This window comes from Malaya genurostris, chromosome 3 (genome assembly GCF_030247185.1).
Source record: "Malaya genurostris strain Urasoe2022 chromosome 3, Malgen_1.1, whole genome shotgun sequence".
NCBI lineage: Eukaryota > Metazoa > Arthropoda > Insecta > Diptera > Culicidae > Malaya > Malaya genurostris.
Window position 1 is genome coordinate 64,773,528 of NC_080572.1, and position 24,248 is coordinate 64,797,775.

Consider the following 24,248-nt stretch of genomic DNA (forward strand, 5'->3'; position numbering starts at 1 on the left):
AGATCCATTTTGGTATATATGACCACTATTTCCGGTACTTCCGGTGCCGGATACCGGGAACCAGGATAGCCGGAATTGGTTTGTTTAGTTGCCTACTGATAATGACTATCGATTTGTGTAGTTTTGAGACCAGTTTAGAACATTTTTTACGTGTTTTGTTTCGCCGATGACGGTGTACAATATTGAACACACTTTACCCTATAATTCCGGAACCGGAAGTCGGATCCGGATGAAATTCAGGAATTCCGTATAGGACCGGAAGACCTTTCATTTGAATCTATGTTTGTGGTAATCGGTCAAACCATCGCTGAGAAAAGAGAGTGAGATCCATTTTGGTATATATGACCACTATTTCTGGTACTTCCGGAACCGAATACCGGAAACCAGGATAGCCGGAATCGGTTTGTTTAGTTGCCTACTGATAATGACTATCGATTTGTGTAGTTTTGAGACCAGTTTAGAACATATTTTACGTTTTTTGTTTCGCCGGTTTAAGTGACGGTGTACAATATTGAACACACTTTACCCTATAATTCCGGAACCAGAAGTCGGATCCGGATGAAATTCAGGAATTCCGTATACGACCGAAAGACCTTTCATTTGAATCTAAGTTTGTGGAAATCGGTCAAACCATCGCTAAGAAAAGTGAGTGAGATCCATTTTGGTATATATGACCACTATTTCCGGTACTTCCGGAACCGAATACCGGGAACCAGGATAGCCGGAATTGGTTTGTTTAGTTGCCTACTGATAATAACTATCGATTTGTGTAGTTTTGAGACCAGTTTAGAAATTTTTTTACGTTTTTTGTTTCGCCGGTTTAAGTGACGGTGTACAATATTGAACACACTTTACCCTATAATTCCGGAACCGGAAGTCGGATCCGGATGAAATTCAGGAATTCCGTATACGACCGGAAGACCTTTCATTTGAATCTAAGTTTGTGGTAATCGGTCAAACCATCGCTGAGAAAAGAGAGTGAGATCCATTGTGGTATATATGACCACTATTTCCGGTACTTCCGGAACCGAATACCGGAAACCAGGATAGCCGGAATCGGTTTGTTTAGTTGCCTACTGATAATGACTATCGATTTGTGTAGCTTTGAGACCAGTTTAGAAAATTTTTTACGTTTTTTGTTTCGCCGGTTTAAGTGACGGTGTACAATATTGAACACACTTTACCCTATAATTCCGGAACCGGAAGTCGGATCCGGATGAAATTCAGGAATTCCGTATAGGACCGGAAGACCTTTCAATTGAATCTAAGTTTGTGGAAATCGGTCAAACCATCGCTGAGAAAAGTGAGTGAGATCCATTTTGGTATATATGACCACTATTTCCGGTACTTCCGGAACCGAATACCGGGAACCAGGATAGCCGGAATCGGTTTGTTTAGTTACCTACTGATAATGACTATCGATTTGTGTAGTTTTGAGACCAGTTTAAAATTTTTTTTACGTTTTTTGTTTCGCCGGTTTAAGTGACGGCGTACAATATTGAACACACTTTACCCTATAATTCCGGAACCGGAAGTCGGATCCGGATGAAATTCAGGAATTCCGTATAGGACCGGAAGACCTTTCATTTGAATCTAAGTTTGTGGAAATCGGTCAAACCATCGCTGAGAAAAGTGAGTGAGATCCATTTTGGTATATATGACCACTATTTCCGGTACTTCCGGAACCGAATACCGGGAACCAGGATAGCCGGAATCGGTTTGTTTAGTTACCTACTGATAATGACTATCGATTTGTGTAGTTTTGAGACCAGTTTAGAAATTTTTTTACGTTTTTTGTTTCGCCGGTTTAAGTGACGGTGTACAATATTGAACACACTTTACCCTATAATTCCGGAACCGGAAGTCGGATCCGGATGAAATTCAGGAATTCCGTATAGGACCGGAAGACCTTTCATTTGAATCTAAGTTTGTGGAAATCGGTCAAACCATCGCTGAGAAAAGAGAGTGAGATCCATTTTGGTATATATGACCACTATTTCCGGTACTTCCGGAACCGAATACCGGGAACCAGGATAGCCGGAATCGGTTTGTTTAGTTGCCTACTGATAATGACTATCGATTTGTGTAGTTTTGAGACCAGTTTAGAAATTTTTTTACGTTTTTTGTTTCGCCGGTTTAAGTGACGGTGTACAATATTGAACACACTTTACCCTATAATTCCGGAACCGGAAGTCGGATCCGGATGAAATTCAGGAATTCCGTATGGGACCACGAGACCTTTCATTTGAATCCTAGTTTGTCAAAATCGGTTCAGCCATCTCCGAGAAAACCTAGTGAGATTATTTGACACATACACACACACATACACACACACACACACACACACACACACACACACACACACACACAGACATTGCTCAGCTCGATGAACTGAGTCGAATGGTATATGACACTTGGCCCTCCGGGCCAATTTTCACTGGTCGGTTTTTCAAGTGATTGCATAACCTTTCTATATGAGAAAGGCAAAAATGTCAAACTTGAATAAATCGAAAACTTTCTTTGGATATAAACTATCACAACCTTTTCAATTTGTAAACAGTTATGTCAAATTAATATAGATATTAATGCGGCAACTCTGCACGCTATAAAAAATTAAACAAAGCACGCTGTGAATCGAGTGCGCATTTGCACATGTTGTTTTGTAATTCCGGAACTGGATATCGAATAAAAAGAAAATTGAATAACAACCTAAGGACCGTGAGACTTTTTGTTTGCATCTAAGTTTGTGAAAATCGGTCACGCCATCTCTGAGAAAAGTGAGTGACAATTTTTTTCATTTTTGGTTCATATCACCCTGTAATTCCGGAACCGAAAATCGGATCGGGATAAAAGTCAATAGCGATCTATGGGACCATAAGTCCTTTAATGTGAATCTGAGTTTACACACAGTCATACATACATACACACATATGCACGTACAGACATTTTGGGATCTCGAAGAACTGAGTCGAATGGTATATGACACTCGCCTCTCTGGGCCTCCGTTAAATAATCGAGAAAGGCAAAGAATGACTGAATAAAGACTGCGTTGTGTTATATATTTTTGCTCACATTAGATTCAAAAATAAGGGATCATAAAACCTCTCATGCAGTATTACGAAAAACCCAAATAATCAAATATCACTGATTAAGATAATCATGGGGGATTCGATTTTCGGCATCGAAGATTGGTATAATTAATCAATGATCATTCATTTCAATATCATCATAATTGTGATGTTGCGTAAACTTACACATGATAATAAAATAATAATCATTCAAAATCATTCTCACGATTATAATCCATGCAGCGATTTTCATTGTAGCGTGGTGTTAATTATGTACCAAAAATCTTCCTGTTATCAATTATCATTTTTCATTGATGATATTTAGAGAGTTTCCCATACACAATAGCAATATTCAATGAAAATAATCGACAAAATGTTTTGAATATTCAATAAGACAAAAACATTCTGAACTTAGAACACCATTAAACGACGTTTAACATGAATTCAGTTAATTGAAGTAACAGGAGCGAAGGTACAAAGCAATCTCTTTTGTGTTCGATGCTTTTTTGCGTCACCAGACAAGCAAAATCTTGCGCCCCTGTTACTTCTGTGTATGAAATTCAGGTAAATAATGTAATATTTCTGAAACATGAAAAAGGCTTTGTTATTGGCACAATTACGCTAAAATGAAATGTAGAGGCGCTGCTTGTTTAGAGATCATATTTTGAGCACCTTTTTGACGATTTCTTATAAAAACGGATAAATTTATTTGAAAAATCATAGTAGAAGTGAAAGAAACAGGTTTTTCTCTGAGGTGGTAATGTAATGTAATGTGGTTATTGTACAAAAACTAATGTTTATTTAGAATATAGCATTATACTTGGTTCAATAACATTTTTCAAATGCTCGGAAATAACAATCAAAGTATGTAATATATAAGGTACTCGATCGCCAAACATTCTAGTACTCGAAAAATCAACATTACATTGGTTTCTGTTTAAAAAAATGTTGGTCCGAAAAACCCTAACCTTACCCATTTTCACACATTTCTGAAGAGTTCCCATGTTTAAGCATAATTTACACTAAAAAAAAGTAGTAGTAATCACTTTGAACTAGTTGCAAATCACTACAGCCGATATGAAAATATTTCGAAGAACCCTCCTTTTCTTGGTTCCATTTTTCATTGACAGGTGTCGCTACTGATAAGTCAGTTTCGCGGCAATGTGCCAATTGCTACATCGAGAGATTGACTTCAAGAGTAAGATGAAATTAGGAGCATTCACTTCGAGTTTTCGCGTCGCTGCAACAGCAGCACTGTGTTCCGCGCGTGCGGGTCGTTATTGGAAAATTCACTACTCCGAAAGTATTAATCTTTCCAATCTGAAACTTTGCCAAGATTGAGTTAAATTTCTAAGGCTTCTTTTTCATTTAAAAAAAATTAGGTCCAAGTTTGAATTTTTTTTATTTGTTTAATAATTTTTAACTTTTTTCATTAAACAAACTATCAACGTTGTTTCATGGAATCGCTTTGAAATTGAATTTGAAAGCTTAGGAAAAGACGCACATTTCATGTCTTTGACGAATTTTTCTATCTTTATTAGATTTTGCATTATAGGCTGTTGAAAAAAGGCTCTTTTTTTGTTAACACGAGACTTTAAAAAATCATATCTCGAAAAATCCACGTACCATATTGAAATATAAAAAATACGTGTCGAATATTTTCGAGTTCTTTACTGAAAAAAATAGTTGAAAGATGAAGAAAAATTTTTTTTGGGAAACTGATTTTGCGTGGAATGTCCCATAAATATGTGCTACAGCTTTCAGCTTCATTATTGAATTCAGTGAATGAGATATGGAACGACTTGAGTAAGATGTTGATTACTTTACACTCCCAAATTCGGGGTTGGAGAGGCCGGTGAGCTCTGTTTTTTGTTTCATTTTCATACTACCGGCCCTGTTTGCCAGTATGAAAAAAAATAACGTGAAGTGAACGTATCCCAATTATGTTTTACACTATGACAACAAATAAACGGTAAATCAAGTTCATATTTGACGTTTATTGGTGGTTTGTGTACCATAGAATACTGTGGAATAAGATGGAATATTGTAGAATAGAATAAAATAATAAAGACTGAACATATGAACAAACCACTGACAGCTGCCAAACGATGTTCATCCAGTTTATTTTGTGAGATTGTGTCGTTTTCGTCACAGACTTTCTTTTAGTAGTATTTTGTCAGATCTTTTTTGCCTTTCTCTATAGAAAGGTATTAGAATTGCTGGAAAACGAATTTCGAACGGAGCCTCGGAAACCCATAGTGTTATATAACATTCGACTCAGTTCGACGAAATCGGAAAATATCTGTGTGTGTAGGTGTGCACTTTTCGAAGATACTTTTATCGCTCAATTTTCTCAGAGATGGCTGAACCGATTTTAACAAACTAAGGCTCGCTTGAAAGTTACTATTGGGCCATTGATCAAGTTCAAAGATCAAATGGCTGCGACTTCTCGTTCCGGAGATATGTTGGTATAAGGAACGTAACCGACAAAACGTGTTGTTTTTTATCGCGCAATTTTCTCAGAGATGGCTAAATCGATTTCAATAAGCTTAGGCTCGTTTGAAAGTTATTATTAGGCCATTGATCAAGTTCGAAGATCAAATGATTGCGACTCCCAGAAAGTTTATTTTTTTCAAAAAAAATTTTTTTTTTGAGATAACACTAAATCACGACGTTTCATGCAGTTTTGAGACTTGTGACATAAAAAAAATTTCGATTTTGGGAATTTCATGTACTCCCCCCTATGGTGCTTTTTCAAGATCGAAAATTGTCAAACCTTTACCACCGGGCAGCACCCCTTACGCATGTCCGATGTAGCTCAAATTTTGCATGAGGGCTTTTTTTCTAGCACTAGAGCTTTACGAAAATAGAGGTGATCCTAAAATTTTGGCACCCTTATATATAAAAGCGGTAAAAATCAACGTGTTTTGTCGGTTACGTCACTTATACCATTATATCTCCGGAATCAAAAGTCACAGCCATTTGATCTTCGAACTTGATTAATGGCCCAACAATAGCTTTCAAACGGGCCTAAGCTTGTCAAAAATGGTTCAGCCATCTCCGAGAAACTTGCGCGGAAAAAAAACAACACGTTTTGTCGGTTACGTCATTTATACCATCATATCTCCGGAACCAAAAGTCACAGCTATTTGATCTTCGAACTTAATCAATGACCCGACAGTAGCTTTCAAGCGAGCCTAAGTTTGTTAAAATCGGTTCAGCCATCTCTGAGAAAATTGAGCGGTAAAAATAGTTTCGAAAAGTGCACACACATACACACACATAAACACACACGCAGATATTTTCCGATCTCGTCGAACTGAGTCGAATGGTATATAACACTATGGGTCTCCGAGGCTCCGTTCGAAAGTCGGTTTTCCAGCAATTCTAATACCTTTCTATAGAGAAAGGCAAAAATGTTGAAATCGATGTCCGAGAAAATTCAACTCACAAACATTTCCCGATCTCGTCGAGCTGAGTCAAATGTTACAACATAGTCGTCTCCAGGACTCCGACCAAAAATCGAGTGTTTTTAAGCAATTTAAGTATCTTTTCTATGGAGAAAGGCACATCAGCAATTGCAAAATAGAAAAATTTTATGGCGAAAGTGTATTGAGTGATCTCGACACTTATCCTGCTTATCTTCTGTCTGTCAAGGATTGCGTATTATCTCTTTATGAAGGTCACCCATCTCTATATAACGCAGTGAGTGTATGTGTAAGGGTATGTTTATATTTTCTCAGTCTATTTATACTCCCTGTTTCAAACACTGGCAACATAGCAACAGACTTCTCGAAAGACCAAAGCATCTATAATCTAATGTTTCAATTCTTGAACAGCATCCGTCAGTTGGTAAGCCGATCCGTGTTCTTCCGTTAGGGTGAAGTGTTATAATACGCCGCCCTTAAGAAAACATTGAGATATTTCTAAATGTACTGATAGAAGTTATGAGAATTGATTGATACAAACACATTTTCCAAAACGACCACGTTCTCAGTTTTTTCGCTTGACGTTGGCATAATGCCCCAGCAACCGTTTAATATGCCTCACAACAAATCAGTGGTATGCCCCCCAACAAAGATGCAATATGCCCCTTGAAATGTCGGTATAGAAGAAAAGCAGATAAAGAAGATGTTCTTTGCATCAGAAATCAATTGCATAATCAATAAATTTCATTTGGAAACCAACATTTTTTATCCTCCCAACGCTATTTTTTGTTTTAATAGCCGTTATAAATCTTTAAAACACTGGTTTTGTTTGTCTAGATTTTTTTACTGTAAATAGATACATTAGCACTGCTTAAACTTAGATACTAAGTAGCAGTCGACCATTAGATGTTTTACACGGTTAAAATGCTGGTTTAGTCGAAGCAAAACCTTACATCGAAAAGCTGCCTAATGATATTTCCAGTTTTTTTCATATTTTCTTGCAAACGACAACTGCCAAACTTGCACAGCTGAAAGATCTTAGGAAAAGATAGTGTTAGTGATAAAACGTTTGTGTAGAAATGTCTTGAATACTTAAAAAGTAAGGGGCCGTTTTAGGCAGAAGGGACGCTTTATAACATTTTCCCTTATATGTATAGCCTCACTTTTTGGTGGCTAACTAAATTGGATTCGAACATTGAAAGTACAGTTGTCCGCATAAGATTGCACTTTTCTATGAAGTGATAGAAGGTAAAATATTCTGGCTTCTGGGTTAGCTGGTATGCCGATACGAACAGAAATCAACTTGATGAGTAGCTTCGCTATATTTTGTAAGTGAGGATAAGAGGTAGGACGGTAATATATATAAGCTACAAAATCAGAGCAGTATATAAATCGAGAAACCGATGATGCTTACATAAGAGAGTAAACAAAAACAAACATTGGCACTAGGAACGGTTTTAACGCAATGAAGCTACCGAGATTTTCTGCAACTTGTTGTCACTTGACAGCTGGTGGTGTATTTTTAAGTAAAATAAACTTAAACCATTCCATGTACTTGATACAACCCATCTCAATCATACTGAGGACCGATGAAGGCGCATGATACTGCAGCATCCTTATACAGCCATTCATCAATCATTGAAATCCTCGGTTACGTGCCTGACTGGGAAAATACAGATACACGTTCGGTGGAGTAGTAAAGCGAGCGTTCGTTTCGTACCGCCAACGTAAAGATGCGAAGTGTGCACATGCGCACCGGGGGAAATGTCCGGGAAATCCTGCAATGTTTCAGGTGCTGCATTTTACGGAAAGCTCTACGAGGTGCATTGCCTTCGCCATTCCACCTGATTGTTCGCATCGAGCCGGAGAGATTCCATGCTTAACCACCCCACTATAACTGGATGATGACCGAATCCGATGGAAGGGAATGGCAATGGCAATGTGTGCAAAAAGCTATTTTGGTAGATGAGGATAGCACGGTGATATGGAACATACTACATGTGTAGTAGCAACCATTTTTTTTGTTTATTGTGAACCAATTGAAGAATTAGGGAAGCGTCGGAAATAAGGTATATTTTCGTTAGGAAAACGATTAATTTCCCGGCAACAGACAAATGGGTATTTCTCACATCGCACGACATCGATTGAGGTTTGCTGAAAACGTTGCTATCTCAATTTATGGAGAAATCAGTGCGATGCAGATGTTGAAATATGACACTCCAATTTGCGTTCGTTTTTTTTTGTATGTCAGTAGCACCTGATGCAGGCGGCAATAATTGACTGACGGTAACTGTTTTCAGCATTGCTGCTGTTTCGTTTTGATGGGGAAAAAATATTCACGTCACAACTCTAAATTTTTTGAGAAACTAGATTCTTAATTTACATACGGAAAGACCGAAATCAGTATTTTGGTTAAATAAAATCAGTTGATTTCCCGATTTCAGTTAGCTATCTTATGAGATAACTAAAAAAAAATTACCTTGCTCATTTAGATTTTTTTTCATTCTCATTCCCTCAATAATGATGAAATATTAGATCACAGTGGAATGGGCATGTAGTAAGAATGCCGAAAGAGAGAATGGCCTATGTGATGCTCAGAAGAGAACCTTGTTCGACTACGAGGTAGACTTCGCTCTTTTTGAATGTGCAGTCGAAGAAGACGAAGTGATTCCTATGTAAATCTACAATTCTCGTAAAGCAATCAAGTTTAAAATAGTGTTGATGACACTGGATGCTTCCTGTTATCATTATACTTCATATGTTATATAAAATACTTCCAGTTAGAGAAAACCCAAGTAGCATGTTAAGTTGCGGTCCTGTATTTTTCTACTGGTTGTGCAATTTATCAAGTTAGTTTATATTACTATTCTGGTAACTGTTGTGTTATGGAAAAAGCGCAAGTTTTCTGTGTTGTGCAACATAACACATGGGTCAATAAGTCCCGAGACTAACAATGGAAACAACATTTTTTTTGCAAAATTTTTTTTTATTTATCAACATAATCACCTTTTAGGGTGATACAAAGGTTCCAACGTTTTTCCAATTTTTCAATACCATGTTTATAAAAAAATTTATCTTTCGCTTCAAAATAAGCTTCAGCTTCAGCGATGACCTCCTCATTTGAGCCAAATCTTTTCCCTGGAGAATTTTTTTAAGATCAGCAAAGAGCCTGTAGTCACTGGGGGATAAATCTGGCGAGTATGGGGGGTGGGGAAGCAGATCAAAGCCCAATTCGTTCAATTTCGCCATTGTTTTCATCGACTTGTGGCACGGTGCATTGTCTTGATGAATAAGGATTTTTTTTTCTCTGCATGTGCGGTCGTTTTTTTGCGATTTCCTCCTTCAAACGCACCAGTAAGTCAATATAATAATCACTGTTGATCGATTTACCTTTTTCGAGGTAGTCAATGAAAATCACGCCATGCGTATCCAAAAAAACTGACGCCATGACTTTGCCAGCTGACTGCTGCGTTTTCGGACGCTTCGGACGGGTTTCGCCAGCTGTGCGCCACTCAGATGACTGCCGCTTCGACTCTGGAGTGTAGTGATGTATCCATGTTTCGTCCATGGTCATGTAACGCCGCAAGAAATCTTTTTCGTTGCGAGTAAATAGCGATAAATTGCTTTCTGAATCATCGACTCGTTGCTGTTTTTGTTCCATCGAAAGCAATCGCGGCACCCACTTGGAAAAAACCTTTTTCATGCTCAATTTTTCATGAAGGATAGTAAATACACTCCCATATGATATCTGTGTCATCTCAGCAATCTCATGGAGCTTCACTTTACGATCTTTCATTATAATTTTTGTCACTTCACTCGCATTTTCCGGTGTAACGGCTTCCACAGGTCCACCCGAGCGTTCCGCGTCATTTGTGTCGGTACGACCACGTTTAAACTCGGCGAACCACCGACAAATCGTTGCTTTTGATGGACAAGAGTCCGGATAACATTTTTCAATCCATTGTTTCGCTTGCACGGTGTTTTTACCCATTAAAAAAACAATGTTTTATCAAAACACGAAACTCGTTTTTTTTCCATTTTTTAAACAAACTACAAAACGACTTTACTCCAACCTCGAAAACTCAGCTGTTTCTGGTCGGATCGACTTAAAATTTTGACCCGTTTCAAGCACAGGTTAGTACTCTAGAAAGACGTGGTTACTGGTTTACTACGAGCGCCATCTCTGCTTTAGTCTCGGGAGTTATTGATCCATGTGTTACTTTTAAATTCATCTGTTATTACGAATATTTATTCACAATGATTGTGCAACTGATACAAAAATGCATCCCTCGATCCCATCACAAAGGCAGTAATAAAATCAGCAAAAAAACAATTGCGAAACTCGTAAGAACTACTACGTAATGTAAACAAGAAATGGAATGACGTTTACAAAAACATGCAAACTTAATTTCGAATGAATAAGTTTCACATTTGATTTTCAATACAACTGCTCTTAACACAAACATGGATCTTGTAAAATAATCTGCACATGAAAAACGATAATCTTATCGATTGTAGAATTGATCTTTTGTGTTTTTGTAATTGAAAAATCGATAACGAGCTGTATTTTTATGGTGAAACATGTATTCGTACGGCCGAAATTTTCAAGCGCCTTTGAATTAATGTGTTTTACTGATTGTGCACCAATTACTGTGAAAATAACAGTCTAGTATTTTTAATGAGAATCATCGGAATGGTGTTTAAAACACATGAATTCAAAAATTCTTAAAATTTTCAGTTGGTTTTGAACAAACTAATGTGTAATTAAACCTGAAAAATCTCGAAATGGATTTTTCTTGAATATTTTCCAATATGGCATCGATGGTAACAGTGAGTTGAATAGAAAATGGTTCACCCAACGTAATGACTTATATTATCTTAATAACAGGAAACATTAACATATTAGTATTTCGGAAAGAAATGCTCTACGTTTTGTTTTTCTATCAGTAATCTTCTAGTTGAATTAAACAACAATATAGTCATTCATCTTAGCGGGTCCGACTTTTGTGATACGCACTGTAGGTATTATATTGGTAAGTTCATGTGCTGGAGTTGCAAAAACAAGTTCCACAATCGGTAATATATAACTATGAGAGTAACTATGATAAATTAACTTTTCGTTCAATATCTTGAAAAAGTGATGTCAGGTCTCCTTAATTTTTTCGCGAGATGAAAACCAAATACAAATTATCTGATTGATTTTTGTTTTCATTGCGTATTCCAGAAACTTTTATGATTATAATCTCATATCTGCAAGTTTTGCGTTCAATTGAAACAGATAAATCTTGCACAACTTTTTTGCAAGTTTTGAATTTTATATCATTGTTTTTCTAAAACTAAAGAAAACTGCACACACTGACCTAAAAATTCATGAGGCAGCCAAAACTATGCGGACTCAACAGAAACATATTTTTTACAGCAAGGTTATCAATTCGGTAATCAATTCATTTTTTGCCTTGAGGAGAGCATCAATTATTTCACTAATTTTTCTTACACAAGAGATTTTAAGCAATTTCGACGTGTATTGTATCCGGTACAATTATGACAGCCGTTTGGAAAGTTTTTGATAAGTTTCACAGTTGTTATATTTACTCCCGTTTCACATGACGATGTGAATTTTTTTTGCAGAGCTTCTAGTGAAACATTAACATGTTGGTGATTTACTGCACAATTGTTTTAGATGTACTTAAAGTTGTTCTACAGTGATTTTGTATTGTGAAACTTAACAGTGATAAGTAGCACAACCAATTTTAATATATTTAAAAATCTTTCTGAACATATCTAACATAAATAACATTTCTTAATCAATTGTAAAACATCTTGAAAGTTCAATAAGTTACATTTGCTACTTGGGAAGAAACCTTTCCGTTTCTCTTCGTGGAATCAAAATAAAATTGCACTGGAAACTGGAATCCATGGCAGAAAACCTTGTCTAATCATAATCTATATTGTTATCACGAACAGGAAATTTTTAACCGATTCTAATCGAATCGTCAAAATATGACTCAAAGCATACCGAGAAATCTCGTCTGCTCGATATTTATCGTACCAAAAAAAAATCGATACCAAGCAACACAACAACAACAACCGGGAGATAAACATTGCAAGTGGAACGGAAAATTCCCGTTGTAGTAACTGCGTAGGCCTAAATCAGCCGGCTCTGACGGATGGCTAAAATCGACCGGGCCTTCGCGATGACTTAGAGCTTCAAAACACAAGGTTGACCCGTTTGCAGGCTCTGACTGATGTCGTATCATGTGTACATGTGTTGTGTTTATTTACTGCGCAGCACCTTGAGAAATAAGTTTGATTAACACCAGCCGACACAAACAAGAGCTCACGCAACATTCGCCACACCAACACATGCGTCGCCTCGTGTGACGATGATTATAATAATGTATTAGCAAGGTGTAGAAAACTACGATAATTGCAAATTAGATGCAGGGCGGCGAGTACGGTAAATACTGCGGCAGTGCCCGTCTCTGCCAGATTGTTTATATTATGGGAAGAGTGTGCGCAGGGGTTAATGCAGCAGAGGGTGTTGCCTTGGGTTTAATCATAGAAGTTGGCTAAAAATATAGTGCTTTTGCTGCTGTGATGGCGCTTCGAACGATGTCATATTACAACGGTTTTTGGGAGCACAATCATGATCATTTCGTGATGTTGAAGATTCCGATGAATACGTTTAGGTATATCGGAGACACCCTATCGCACGTAGACTAGATTAGCAAGTAGACCTTGTGCTTATCATCGTGACTCGTGTACTAGATTGTGGAGCTTTGCGTTTGTTTAGCTAGATACGATAAATAATAACAAACAATTTACAGCACGTTGTTTACAAAACTCACGACATGTTAGCTTGTTGACAGATTTAAAAGATGTTATCGGTTGAAGTAACCAATCAAAATAATTATTAGGAGCTAAAAATCTGATAGTTTGAATGAAACAAAATGTGACAAGCTACAACAAAATACATATTGTTGACAGTTACCTTAAGAGCATTATCACGATGAGCGCCTTGAGTTCAATGATCTTTTTAATTGGTGCCCATATCCGGTTCGCTAAACCTTCATTACTTCTCCATTCCCGACGATAGAAGGGGAACTCATTGAGGCTCGTATATACTACAATGTACATATATTAATCGTTATTATGCTCCACCTAGCATGATAGCAAACGGATAGTCAACATTCCCGTTTCACAAACAACTCCTCCTATCCCACCCAGGTCATCATTGGTTCTACTACCTTCGACTAAAGATGCCCGTCGATTCTTGCAACAGCCGCACGAAAGTAAAGAAATCAGTAATTAGCCGATTCTTAGCGACGCTCGATTCTACACCGTCATCATCATTAAGTTGAGTCACTCTGCTCAAGGGTGTATGACGAAAACAACTCATAGCGTGCTCGGAACTACGGCTTTGTATTCTTTGTGTAGTCGAAGAGTACTTCGATTTCGATAATTTCAAGCCCTAATCAATATGCAATGAAATAACGAGATATTTTGGGGAAAAATTGGTGAGAAATTTTTCTATTGTTCTACCGACGTCCTGTAATAAAAATTCAAGAAAATAATACACATCCCCAGAAACAATTTTTGTTACAATAGCTTATTTGTGACTAAAAATATCGAATGATTGTTACGTCTAGAGCCACTTGTGATACTCCAAAGGGCGTTTTTGACTAGTGACTATTGGAGATCAGTTAGAAATAAGATGTCGCCATTTATTATTTTTGTCAAAAAGTAGTAATATTATTGTTTTATTTGTGTTTCATACACTTCTTGCGACTCCATAGTATGTTCTCAATTTTCAAGTCAACAAACAGTTTTCTACGTTACATAGCTATATGAATCAATGTTGAAATTGTATGTTTTAAATTTGTAATGTCTATGTTACATCAACACTTATTTACAACGGATCAGGGTCATTTCGCCGAATGCCATTTCGCCGAAAGCCATTTCACCGAAAGGGTCATTTAGCAGAATCCTGAAAACGTCTTGAAATCGTAATTAGAATTGATTTAAATTAAAGACAAACGACAGATGATAGCGTTAACGCCCGTTTTGTTGACCTACCATTGTACTTTTTGAATAATGATTGATTGTTGTACTCTTGAATAAATATTGATTCACGAACCTCAGAAAGTAGTTCCCAAGAAAACTTGTTGACTATTAGCTATTAAGCATCAAAGCAATTGCATAGGTGCATCTACCAGGCAAATGTAGGTGGTATTTTTCGTTTATTAAGTGAAAATGAAAAAATATCTAATGCGGCTACGCCACATCGTTTTGGTTCATGTGCTGTCCGACCTCGCTACCGATCGTTCGGACCTAACTAAAGCAAAGAAACCTAGCTTTGAGTAGACCGGGCAAACAAGGCGGTTACAGGTTTGTATGCAAGAGGCCGCCGCTTCCGACGGCGGATCGGCGGCCCATTTGGCTTCGGTTATGTGGCGTTCGGCGAAATGGCTTTCGACGATATGGCCCGCTCCCATTTTCAACTAGTAGTTAAAAGCACAGCTGTCATTAAATATTTACATTTGAACTAAGTAACAATAACTTATTATTGATAATAAATTCAACATGGAAAAAATATGTTGTGCTTGGAGACCTTGATAACTACCTTAAGTTCCATTTCTTCGCGTTTCGCCTTCGGCTCGTCAGTGCTTAAAGCAGTTCAGATTGAATTGCCATCTCGTGCCTAGCAGTTCAACTTAAACCGCTAAGCAGACGCAAAGTTTGCACTACTTATGCTACCTTAAAATAATATTGCACAAGTGCTATATTATTTCTGACGTCTCAGGCGTTATGTGGTTATGGTTATGTGCACCTAGCATAAATTTGGGGGTAAAAGCAAGCTTTTTCCCCTTCAAATTACCACAATCTGTACGGCTAGTAAGCCGAAACTTGTTTCGTTCGAGACGTCAGTTTAGACGTTACACTTCTTGTGTAATAAAAAAGTGTCTTGCAGCGGATTATATTGATCCGGGGGGTTGCGTCAGCAGTTCAACATAATCTTTAAACTTTCTTTGGGTATGAACTAAAATAACCTTTTCAATTTGTAAACAGTTATGTCAAGATAATAAGAATTTTTCTTTATTTTGTATCGTCGCAGTAAATGATTAAACACACTTCACCCTATAGATCTGTAACCGGAAGTCAGACTCGGTGAAATTAAACAGCAACCTACGAGACTATAGGAACTTTTATTTGAGCCTACGTTCGTGGAAATCGATCATATCATCTCTGAGCAAATTGAGTGAGACTCGTGTTAGAGATTTGGAACCAGTACAGCTGAAGTCGGTTCGTTTAGTAAGTAACTAATATAACCTATAAATATAATCAGTTTTGAGCCAAATCTTAAAGAATTTTACCCTTTTTGCATCGTCGCTCTAAATGACGGTGTTCAATTTTAAACACACTTCACCCTATGAAAGCATGATTAAATTCAATAGTAACCTATGAAACTATGAAATTTTTATTTTATGAGTGACATTATTTGACACATACTCACGCACATACATACACACTATGTACACATGCCAATTTTCACTAGTCAATTTTTCAAGTGATTGCATCAACTTTTTATATGAGAGAGTCAATAGAAAAGCATCGTTATCCTGATTTTGTGATAATACTAACAAGTAGGTAAAAATTGAATTTACAAATTTACATATTTTTCACCTGAAAAATATAGAATTAAATGTGCCAACCCTGAACGCTTTACGAAATTGAACAAATCACGCTGCGAACGGAGCAAAACCGCACGTACCGTCGCGTACTAGTTTTGCATTATCATTTTGAATGACGATTTGAATGATTTGACACTCATTGCCCTATAGTTTCGGAACCGGAAGTCGGATCTGGGTGAAATTGCACAGTATATTTTAAGACAATGAGAGCTTTAATTTGAATCACGATGTGTGAAAATCGCTTTAACCATTGCTGAGAAATCGAAGTGAGTTCCATTGTTGGAGCTTTTCTGCACTATTATCGGTGCTTTTGGAAGCGGAAACCGGGGACTAGTAGTACCAAAGTAGTTTTATATACTCACTAACTAACAAGATCTGCCCATTAGATAAATTTAGCAGTTTTATAAAAATATTGGTTGGTAAACGACTGGACAATGCGGCCCCAGTGTGGCTCTTCGCCTCTTGTCCAGTAACTCCTATCCCTACCTCCCCGCGGTGCCGGCTGTGGTACGAGCAACCATAGGAAAGATTGGGTAACCAATCCCGGTGGGACCTTGGTCGTATGCTGACAGGGAAGGGGGCCCTCTTTAGAGGATGTCGGAGCGTCTGTACTCCATGTTAGAAGTGGCTTCAAACAGCGTCTGTTCAGGTATCCAGCGGCTGAGTATGAAATGCTGCATTCCGTCCAGCTAAATCCAAGGTGGCAACCCCAAAATCTGGATCAGTTTTTTGGGACTTTTTAAAGAATTTTCAGACCTTTCATTCGTTCCTTAGTTTGTGAAAATCGGTTTAGAAATTTCCGAGAAAATAGAGTGCACCTTTTTTCATAAATTTGCACATAATACCCTGTAATTCAGGAACCGGAAGTCGGATCCAAATGAAACTCTGGAAAATTGTATGACGCCATAAGACCTTTCATTTGAATCTGAGTTTGTGAAAATCGGTTTAGCCATCTCTGAGAAAATTGAGTGACATTATTTGTCACATACATACATACATACACACTCACATACAAATGAATATTTAGTTCCTAATAACACATTTTTGTTATTCATTCTTCTTCGTTGTTTCGATCGTTATTGAAGAATGCTTACCACAGTAAGATGACTTCCTAGCAGGGGGCTAATAGAATAAATGTTTTCATGAAAATCAGTAGCTTATCAGTTTTATTCGCCAGCCATAATATCGTCGTTTTTCATTTATCGCGATTTAGCTCAAACCAAATCGGGCTTGTCGAAAACACAACTAAAATAAACTTCCCATGGGTGATTCGCGCAGCTCGTAGACAGTTTTCAAACAACCGTATTCGGTTTTGTAAACAGCATGCGATTCAATGGCATTCTGCAACGAAACGATCGTCGTGGGAGTGACGAGTTGGGTGAATGGTTTGTAAACAGACGGGTTTCACATCTTCGAAAGACAAGTTCTTCTTACACATCACAAAGACAGAATCCGTCATTTCGATATTTTGGCAGGGAAATGAGCGCACAGCAATAACGGCAGGACAAGATTGGCTCCTTGTCATCCAACACCGGCGAAATCCGAGGGCCGGCGTTTGAACTAAAAATCCGAAAATAGTTTTCCCCATTTACACAAGTTCGCTTAGTATATGACACATGAAACAACAGAGGGTAGAAGGGAGCTTCCGTTGCGGCTACCAGACGAACGAGATTAACAACTACTTAGCAGTGATGGTCAAATTTTTTCCAAAGGTCTAATCACTGGATTTCGCTTTGTATCTACGTTTACTCCTACATAATAGCTTAAAGTTTCGAACGATAAAGGCAGGTTTGTAAAAATGGAGTATTAGATGTACAATTATGCTTTTTTTTAATTGAACATAGAAATTAAAATCTGTGAAAATGATTGCACAATACTCATAGAAATCGTATGCATCGGGAGTAATACTGCGAAATTCGTAGTTTCTAATATGTTCATCCAACGGAAAAATCTGCAAAGTTGGCATCACTGCGGCTGAGTCTGCACTCACCCACAGTGGACAGACGTTATTGTGATGATGTTAAAAATAAAACCGACATTTTGTCGGGGAGAATTGTTTCGCGGTCTGATGCGTGCACACGAATAGCGGTTCGCACCGGTTTGTGACTGAAATTGACTAACTTTACTAAATAATGATTCTCCTCAACGGACGCATTAATCACGCCGAGATGGTCTACAGTGAAAATGGTTCTGACTGCATTTGTCTCAAACTTGTTCTTATATTGCTTCGGTGAAACATTTCGGAGAAGTTTGGTAGAAAATTTGTTCGAATCGATCGCTGGTTTAACGACAAACATTGTCAGATTGGTACAGTGGAGCGTAAAAATCATCGTTCTAATATGATGAATGACTTCACCAATGTTTTTTCGTCACATTCAGTTGGCTCGAATTGAATACTCCGAACTTCGACATTGAACGAAGGAACATAGCATAATCTAAATAGTTTAGTAACTCAAAACTGCAAAATAATGACACGCATCAGCTGTTTTTAGGGTGAATTTTACAAAACTGCTTCAAAATCATACAATTTCACTTCACTTGCTAGAAAGGAAGAGCGAAGCTATTTATTTTCGTTATTTTACATGGTTTCCAAACTTTTTACTACTACTGGAAACAGTAAATAAGACGATACAATTACCAGCACCAAAATTACCAAGGGTGTAACTTCACAATTCACACAGGGAGCATATATTAATTTATTCGGCGGATATAATGGATATAGAGGAAAAGTGGGCAAAATTGCATACTTTTCAAAGATAAACCAACAGTTCATCGATTTATCAAAAATTGATCTGATAATATATACGATAGTTTCTAAATAAGCATTGAAACCAAAGTCGAAACATTCATCGATGTTTTTCTTTATTTGCTGTCAATGTTAGATTCGCCTTTCCTCGAAAAACAGCAGATTGAACGATTAAGCAGGGAATAATTGGGTTAGGTTAATTTTTAATGGACGAACATTTTTTAAACAGAAACCGGTGTAATGTTGACATCTCGAGTACCAGAAAGTTTAGCGATTGAGTACCATTTGTTTTGGATACATTACTTGTTATTCCCGAGCATTTGAAAAATAGCATTGAGCCATGTATAATACTAACTTTAACATTTACTTTAGTTTTCGCACAATTAATTAAGATCGACGCGATCACCTCAGCGTAAAAACCTTTTCTTCCAACTTCAGCTGTGATTTTTTCAAGTGAATCTGCCCGTTTTTTATCAGAAATCGTTAAAAACATGAATTAATCTAAAATTTTCCTACCGATTTGACAGCTCTTGCCGAAAGTATCATCTGTAAACGAACAGCGCCTTTGCATTTTATTTCAACATCAATGTGCCAATAGTATAAACATTCTTCATTTATGATTTACTGAAGTCGAGCGTTTTAGAGAAATAAAAAAGTTATATCTTTGCATCTGCTGTAGAGCGAACAATTGTTTAACCGGTCAAAACCTGATAAACTGATGTTACAGTATTACGTATTTTTTTAGTTTATATCAAGCTTCTTCATACAGCAATTAACGTAGTTTCATAATTTCAATCAGGCCCGTACCCAGGATTTCGTTTCGGGAGGGACCCAAAGATAAAAAAAATAATGTTACTGAAGATTGCTTATATACCTAATTCTCGGTGTGTCTTTTACGGGTGTTTTTAACAGACACTTTAAACTTTTCCACTGGAACTATTATTGTATTACATTTCTTTACGTTTACTGTCTTGTTATTTCTACAAACCATGTCTTAGACCTTCTAAATAATTATATATCTGTTTTTCATTTCGGAAGGGACCCGGCTCCTAGGGCCGAGAGACTTATACCGTTTGAATCAGTTCACTTAGTTCGCACAGTGACTGTGTGATTAGTTCAATAAATTATTCATGTTTTCTGTTAATTGATGGACAAGTAAACTCAATTCGACTTTACTGGAAGTGGGCGAAAGATATTTTTGAAATGGTTTGATCGATTCTCACTCACTTCGTATAAAATTGAAAGACTATTTTCGAAATGACATATTTATACGTGTAAAATAATTCAAACCGTGATATGAACAAAATAATAAAATGAATTACTATTTCGATCGAAATGAATGAAAAACTCACTCGAAATGGAAATACTAGTAACTCTGCCTGTTAGAAGGTTTTGTTATGTTAAGAACAAATTAACGGGTTAATGAGTGCGGTTAACAATAAAATATAATCAATAATTAAACACAATATACTAAAGAAACAGATTAGAATAGTAATTTAAACCGCCATAGTTAGATTCATTACACTCTATTTGTACTACCGTCAATCATATGTATTAAGGTCTGAGGACAGAGGGCCACGTGTTGAGTTTTAAATCGACCACGTGGCTCGCTCAATTCCCTTTGCGCTTTCTCCTGTGTTCTCTCGTATATGAGCAAACTGTACCGGGTTGCCAGCATACATTTTATAATGTTGATGAGAAGTTTTATCACATTAATCTATCGTATGGGTTGGACATTACGTGGATTCCAATGAACAATGAAAAAATATTCAACTTTCACAAAGATTGAATATCTGTGTGTTTGGCAGCATTGTCGAGAAAATTTTATTTTTCTCTCCTTTTTCAGAATGCTATCAGGAAACCAAAGCGAAAAAAAAATGGCGGATGCATTGAAACTGACTTTGTTTCACAGAAAAATACAAGACTTCATTTTTATCGCGATAACATATATATTTTTATGTACTAATCGCATCTAAACTAAATTATCTAGACTTTGTCACGGTAGATTTATGATACAAGCCTTCAAAGCCGAGATATTCGATGAACAAGTAGAGGTATGCATTTCCGAGCGTTCCAATTTTCAGCAGTTCTTCAGTCAGAAAAAAATACAACACGACCGCTAAACTCAATGAATCATTCTGAAAATTTCACAGAATATTCTCAACTAAATGTCGAAGACATTGTCAGGTGGGTTTTTCTGTATTCTGCACCGTTTCCAAGAAAATTTAATTTGAAACGGGAAAATAGCAAAATATCCCCGTCAGCTGATTGTTCATTTATATTATTTTTCCAAATGTGTCGCATTAGAAAGAGAAAAGAAGGTGCTTCGCATATCGCGTTCTCTCTGACAGCAACCTAAGGACCACCTGAAATGTGTTGACTTATGATCACTACGGTTTTTTACACTTTTCATTCTGTTACGCACTAAACACAGAATTGAGTCAGAAATCGGTTATATCAATCGAAAGTTTCCCAAGAAACACCTAGTGTTATAAAATATCTAGTATATTTACATACCTAGAGCCACTTCAGTAAACTCGAAGAAAGTTAAATCTCTGATATACAAATAATTTCAACGACACTGACTCTGTCAAACGGAAACCTTTATGATAATTGTTAGGTTAGGTTGGAAAGAACTAACACCCACGCTATATCTGAGAAACGCTGGAATGGCGACTTAGCACACAGTGGGAAGTTTGGGCCATCCTCCTCTAATAAGAAAAAATCGGTAAAATATTGCTGACTTTCGAACAGCTCAACAATAAGATCAGTAAAAAGTATCATTTACCGATCGATCGGTAGAGCTGAGCTGAGACTCATTTCTTCATAATTTTATACTGAATTATTTATCACTACATACTGTAGTTTGAGAGCATTTACATAAATATTGTAAATACACGAGAAAAACTGGTAAAATATCATCTTTGGTCCCACAAAATCGATTTATTTAAGTGTGCTCGAAAAAACATTAGGCTTGCTGCCTAAAACATGGAAAATATTCAGATATCGAAGACTATATCTTTCTGAAATCGTTATTAGCTTTTCAATTTCAGTAAATTATGTTATTATCCAAAATTTAATTTGTGTTGATGATGATCGCTAGAAAGCATCCTAAGTATATTAGTAAAACAAAAGTTTTCCATTTGTATTTTTTGTCCTCATGTTTACCGGAATCAATTAAAAATCAACGCACCTTTTATAGATTTTACGATTAATTATTCTTTTGCTTGGGATTCACTGAACAAAAAATTTGTTTGACGAAAAATGATTTCCACTACGAGTCACCAATATTCTAAACGTAGCGAAATATTTAACGATTTCTTTAAACTCGACATTCGATTTTTCTAGTTGAGAGAGAGAGTTGTACAAGCAAAACTGGACGTTCAATAAAAATACATCTTTACAGATAGTAACATTGACAAAAGGTTCGAAGAGGAAATAAATTTCTTCTTGTGCTTATTTGATCAAACCTAGCTTCTAATGGGGTTGTAGATACAGCCTAAATATATTGTATGCATGGCTAGATTACAGGAAGGATGTTTCCGTTGAAGAGACTTAAAAAGACTTAAAGACTTAAGCTGAAGAATCCCTTAGAAACGCATACGTTTGAAATAAAGATATAACTAAAGGAAAAATTCAAGAATTCCTTCGAAACCGTGACGAATAATTTTTTCTTAAAAGTATGAAGAAAACGCTACATTTGTATGAAAAAATATCTTGAATTCAATAATAAATAACTGAAATACAGGTAATTGTCTATGATCCAATTCTATCTGAAGCAAGCTTTAGAAATAAAAATGCAAGGGAAAAATGAAATTGCCCGCTTCAGAAAACTTAATTTTTTTCTTAGTAGGGTAACGGTTCATTTCAACTCCGTATCTCAATGAGCTGAAATATGGTGCGTTCTGAGTGCATTCGCGAAGGTAATAACACCAGTATTATGCACAATTATGCCGTAATCTGATTTTTCAGAGCCGAAACAAAAATATTTCATCCGATTTTATAATAATTTGTTGATTGGTAGTCGCGTAATCCTCAAAATAACGTGGTAGCTCCACAAATGAAATGATCAGGCGCGTAGCCAGAGAAAATTTTCGGGGGGGGGTTTTAGAACATGGTGATAAATCAACACATGTACAATTTATATCAATGTTTCCCATGGGTTATAATTTTTTGTTTCGGGGGGGGGGGGGGGTTTGAACCCCTAAACCCCCCCCCCCCCTGTGTACGCGCCTGGAAATGATTATTAGTACAATAACCCAATGTAAGATGAATGCATTTCTATAGCCATAAATTTTAATTTTTTATTAGTCTGGATTATTCTAAACATAAAATATAGTCAGCTCAAAATTTTACAAGATAGGCTCATTCAAATGCAATTCTTCATGTAAAAACAGGTCTTGATACCAGATAACAAATTGCATCGTTCGAAAAGATTAAAGAATAATGTCATCAAATTCCTAGTTCAATAAAATATAATCAGTTGTTCAAATAGATAAATAATTCGTCTATACGCAAAAATAATACTCATGCATGTGAAAGATCAATTTAATCAACCTTTCACTACACACCTTCTGAGCAAACATTTACGGTAGAATACATTTTCGTCCGCAGTAGAATACATTTTTTTCGTTGGCGGTAGGAAGCTACGGGAGTTTCAAGCAGCAGTACAAGGCCGTACCATCAAGAAAAGGTAGAATGAAGTAGAACAAAATTTAGTTTTATCTGTACCGTTCTGATCGTCGCTGTTACTCTCTCTGTGCGGTAAATGTACCATCAAGCAGTTGTAGCAGGCTGTAGATTTTTGAATGTATAGAATGTACAAGGATAAATGTATTCTACCGCTACCGTTTGCATCCCTGGGTTTGATAATTGATTCCTGAGGGCATATTCAGGAGTGTTCTAGTTCTAGATGCATAATTTATGTCAGTTTTAAAATTTGAATCTAGAAATTATAACAAAATAAACTGGCAGTCCCAGCAGCGTTTTATCTGTGTTTCAAATATAGAAAAAATAGAACGGCAGTGTATACCAGTTTTAAATTTGACAGTGGAACTGGTCGAATAAATAAAACTAAAACGGATTGCTGCGGACACGTTTGTCTCAGTTTTATTTACATTATAGACCACCCATATGAATCTTGCAGCCGCTGAATTTGCTCTGATGGAAAGCAGAAGATCAAATTAAATGAAGGATCAGGAAACCAGATATGTCGACTATTTAGTACTTATCCAGCTCCGTTAGGATATGACTGGTAGTAAATGCACAAATTCGAAAGAGAATATTGTTTTTGGGATGTTACTACCGACATCAT

At 36.7% G+C, this 24,248-nt stretch overlaps 1 protein-coding gene across 3 annotated transcripts in view; it reads left to right on the forward strand.

Annotated features, from left to right (window-relative positions):
- The window catches only part of LOC131437754 (xaa-Pro dipeptidase), a 286,503-nt gene that overhangs the window by 167,039 nt on the left and 95,216 nt on the right, over positions 1–24,248 (forward strand). The window contains exon 3 of one of the 3 annotated variants that reach the window (XM_058607311.1): positions 15,612–15,808. The exons of the other annotated variants lie outside the window; for them this stretch is intronic. The gene's annotated coding sequence lies outside the window, so the exon portion shown is untranslated. The remainder of the gene's footprint in view (positions 1–15,611; positions 15,809–24,248) is intronic. 3 annotated transcript variants of the gene reach the window in all.